The 4,825-nt window shown below is 41.3% G+C and overlaps 1 long non-coding RNA gene across 1 annotated transcript; it reads right to left on the bottom strand.

Annotated features, from left to right (window-relative positions):
* Positions 1-209: 209 nt before the first annotated feature.
* On the bottom strand, positions 210-2,442 carry LOC131509212 (uncharacterized). The gene is made up of 2 exons (XR_009260369.1): positions 2,372-2,442; positions 210-465 (listed from the first exon to the last, which is right to left on the bottom strand). It is a non-coding gene; the product is annotated as an uncharacterized LOC131509212 (long non-coding RNA).
* Positions 2,443-4,825: the final 2,383 nt, after the last annotated feature.

Below are 4,825 nucleotides of genomic sequence, written 5' to 3' on the forward strand. Positions count from 1 at the left end.
AGTCGACACCATGACCCAGGATGGAAACAGATTTCAACTCACTGTTGTACCTTCACTGTCCCAGAGAATTATAGCATCCTTGAAGTTCAGTATGATTTTAGAAAGCGTCGAAAGCATTTCAGTCACCTGGGACTGCATTTGTTCTATTAACGTCATCTCTTTGTGCCTCCGTTTCTGCGTCAGTGAAAATGGGTCCTGAGTCCAGAGTCCTGACTTCACGTTGCCACTTTGAGGAATAAGTGAGTAAAAAAGCATTGGACAGCACCAGTTCTAAGGCAGATGTTCAAAAATATTACATGGATTATTAGTAGCAGCATTTTATGCCCGGGCAACCAAGTGTTGTACGATACGTTGTAGAAATGTCACTGCCGGACAAGTCATTTCTGCTTAAGCCCCAACGGATCAGAAACTGTAGATGATGAAATTCTGCGACCCTTCCCTTTGTCCTGGTTCGTCGAGGCTCTTCTGTAATTTAATATGGAAGGACAGCTCTTGAAATACTTTTCGTTATTTCATTATTTTTTTCTTTCTCATTATTAAAAAAAAAAGGTGAATATACTAGTATTTGAGCAAACTTTTGTATATTTATTAAACTCTTGGCATAAGTTCATTCATCTTTTAGACCGGAGCTACGGATGTGTAAATGGCGTTGCTTCTCATTAACTGAATGACAGCATCTCCCAGTGTCCTTTTACTTAGTTTACTTAAAAGAATACTTTGCATGAACAAATGCTTCCCCCCTCCCTCCCCCCCCCATTAGGGATTTCAGGTCACTTCATTCTTATCATGTGGCAAATACTACTCATCTTACATGGGAGACTGAGGGATTTGGAGATTATACTTACATTATTGTTGAAATCATTAGGGGGGAAATACAGCTTCCTGTTAACCTGGTTGCTTTGTCTTGGGGCAGAATAGCTAAATATCTCATTACATCCATTTGAAGGATTTTAAGCTACAGGTGGTCACTCCTTACTGGCACAGAAATGTGGCTTTATAATCTGGCTGTGACATGGCATCAGGTGCCAGACGGAAATAAATTGTCATGCGCCAGCATTTCCAACAACAGCGTCTTGTGACTCTAAATCCGTAACATTATTTTTTTTCAAATTGACCAAAGCTTCATAGTGCTAGCTCCTTCCCCTACTCGGTCCTCAAAACCAACTACCACTGTGAGTAGGATGTGTTTCCTTCTAACAATCAATTCTTACACAAGTTGTGTTGTATAAGGTCACAACAAACCTGAAAGGAACAAATATCGAACCCTTGCTCTGGGGGAAATTCACGTTTGGGTTCCTGTAAGCATCTGGTCACGTTTTCCTCAACTTCCCAATACAGAACCTTATTTGAGGCTCATTTCAGTTTAAAAACGCCTGGGTGGCTCTGTCGGTTAAGCGTCCGACTCTTGGTTTTTGCTCAGATCATGATCCCCCCATTTGTGGGATCGAGCCCCGCATCAGGCTCTGTGCTGACGGCACGGAGGAACCTACTTGGGATTCGACCTCCCTGTCTTCTCTGCCCCTACCCTGCTCCTGCTCTCAGGTGCTCTCTCACTCAAATAAATAAACTTTAAACATATAAAGACACCTTATTTAATATATATGGTTGATTCGTGAACATTGAATTCACGGCCAACAGCCCTGTAACTCATGCCTGAGTGAAGTTTACCTAACACACATGCTTTCTTAGACACATCACTGCCGTCCTTCACTGAGGAACTCTAGACAGCATTTCAGTGCTATGTTTGGGGGCCCTTTTAAACAGCAAAATCATACACACAAAGTAAGAAAGTGTGAGAAATGTGGCACTGAACAGACTGTGAAAAGCACACTTGTTTACAGTGGGAGAGCTGAAACAAGCAGGTGAAACATTGCCTCATTCAGCCTCAGCAGGGGGAATGCCTGGGTAACTCAAATTTTCCATGGCGCTGCCTGTGTCCCCGAATGGCCACGAACATACTGCAGAGTATTGATTCTGGGCTCACAAATTGACGTTGGCGAGTAGGAGCTTTCACAAATATACAATCTGCAAATAATAGAGATCAACCGTGCTCTTTATCTGCCCAGATCCGCCTCCTGGGACCCCACCCCTTTTCTCAGTGCCATAAATTACCCACTTTATCCCTGGGGCAATGTTTGGTCCTTTCAGTTGGTGACCACACCTAACATTCCATTTGTATTGTTGGCTACGGTAGCTTTGCCTGGTTAAAGGTGAAGGTGTGCCGAAGTTTGTTTTGTTTTAACAATTTTAGTTTGAGATTTTCTGGCTACTCAGAGTGGTTTTCGCTCCCATGCTACATAGGTACAGTTTCTATTTCTTCCTTTGGGAGAACATACCATATATTAAAAATAAACCTATGTAGGTGTCTTACCTTGAAAGGGCGGGCCTACGCCGGCCGACTCCATCTTGTTCTGTGTCCTTCACCTTGACCACACCTCCTCCCCTTGAGTAACCCCCCCCCCACCCGCCTAAGAGGACTCGAACCCTTCCCCAGCCAACCAGCTGAGGCCATAGCCATTACCTCACCAACTGCCCCTAGGCCCCAATAAAATCTTTGTCCTTTTGAAACTCGCTCTCTCTCCCTGGTATCTCACCGCTGCTTCGGTGCAGTTAGGGGATTGAGCTCGAGCTAGCTCGAATAAAGGCTCTTTGCTTTTGCATCGGACTCGGCTCCCTAGTGGTCTTTGGGGATCACGAATTCTGGGCATAACAACCTCTGCCCACTTACTACTCCTGCTTTCTCAGGAAGGGCTCCACAAAGAAGAAATGGCTAAGTCTATCTGTAAACTCAGTATCTCCCTGGGCTGAGTATAACCCCTGACCCCCATGTGCTCTGGGCTCACTTCCGGAGACGTCAGCCTCTCTTCCCTTCTTTTACTGTGAAGACCCTCTGGTACTCTTAGACTCTACGGCATTCTTCCGTGTGCTAAAGAAAAACATGGCTTGCTCTGAGAATATGGTTTGCTTCTTGGAAGTTCTTATTTATGTACTCTTACTGCCTTCACATGCCTCATTGAGTCATATTATCTTCCTATTTTTATTTTGACTGCTGAATACACACACAAACATAGCTTTTTTGTTTTTGCCTTATGCTCAATTCTACTCAGGTATTCCTCCTTGTATCGTGTTGTGTCGCTCATTACTACCTTCTCTCTTATTTGGTTCTATAAACAAAACTTACAATTTTATGTAAGGCCAACAGATACTTGAAAAGATGCTCAACATCACTCATCATCAGAGTGATACGCAAATCAAAACTACAATGAGGTGTCACTTTACAACTGTCAGATGGTTAAAATTCAAAACACGAGAAGCTAGTGTTGGTGAGGATGTGGAGAAAAAGAAACCCTCTTGCATTGTTCTTAGAAATGCAAAGTGGGGCAGCCAGTGTGGAAAACAGTATGCAGTTTCCTCAAAAAGTTAAAAATAGAACTCCCCTACAATCCAGTAATCACACTACTGGGTATTTACCCCCAAAATACGAAAACACTAATTCAAAGCGAGGCATGCACACCCATGTTTATTGCAACATTATCTACAAAAGCTAAATCATGGAAGCAGCCCAAGTGTCCATCACAGACGAATGGATAAAGAAGCTGTGGTTTATACATTCAACGGACTGTTCCTCAGCCATAAAGATGAATGAAATCTTGCCATTTGCAACAACATGGATGAAACTAAAGGGTATAATGCTAAGTGAAGTAAGTCAGAGAAAGACAAATACCATATGATTTGATTCACATGTGGAACTTAAGAAATGAAACAATGAGCAAAGGGGGAAAAAGGAGGAAAGAGAGCAGGGGGGATGGTTGAAATAGGGGATGGAGATTAAAGAGTACATTTGTCATTCAAAACAAAGAAACCCAAAGTGGGATAACTAAAAAATATTTCTTAAATAACTTCTAATTTTCAACTTTAAAAAGGTTGCCAGACTCTTTCAAAAGATTTCTGTGTACCCTTTAACCAGCTTTACTAATTGTTAATATTTTGCCCCATTTGCTTTATTTTTGTCTCTCTCAACTATTTGAGAGTAAACTGCAGCCATCATGTTTCTTTGCCCCTAAATATTTCACTCATACCTCCTAAGAACAAGGACATTCTCTTAAATAAACCTAGTGCAATTATCAAGGAAAAATTTTAGCACCAACAAAATGCTATTTTCCAATCCACAATCCATATTTAAAATATATCAACTGTCCCATGGGCCACCTGGGTGGCTCAGGCAGTTAAGCATCCAACTTCAGCTCAGGTCATGATCTCGCAGTCCGTGAGTTCGAGCCCCGTGTCGGGCTCTGTGCTGACAGCTCAGAGCCTGGAGCCTGCTTAGGATTCTGTGCCTCCCTGTATTTTTCTTTGACACTTTAAAAATCTTTGTAATTCAGCTTAGATGACTTATATTGACCTACCTTTATATTTACTGACATTTTCCCAACTGGTTCCATCTGCTAATTATCCCTTTAAAGAATTTCTCGTCTCTAATATGGTTTTTTTTCCCTAGCATTTCTTCCATTTCTTTTTAAAAACATGTATAACTCTCTGTTGATATTCTATATCTGTTCATGCATGATGTGTAGCTTTCCACTAGATCTTTTAATATATTAGCATTCATTGAATTAAAGTCCCTTTCTAATAGTTACATCTTCATCATCTCTGAGTCTAGTTTTATTGATTGCTTTATCTTTAAACAATAGGTTGTTTCTTTTGTGTGCCTCTTTGTCTTGTAAGGTTTGTAGGTCATACATTGATGTGCCAAATAGTATGTTTAACCTTAACGTTTAAAATTATTTCTTTTCAGAAGCATTTATTATGCATAGTAAGTAAGAAG

This window comes from Neofelis nebulosa, chromosome 4 (assembly GCF_028018385.1).
Source record: "Neofelis nebulosa isolate mNeoNeb1 chromosome 4, mNeoNeb1.pri, whole genome shotgun sequence".
Classification (NCBI taxonomy): domain Eukaryota; kingdom Metazoa; phylum Chordata; class Mammalia; order Carnivora; family Felidae; genus Neofelis; species Neofelis nebulosa.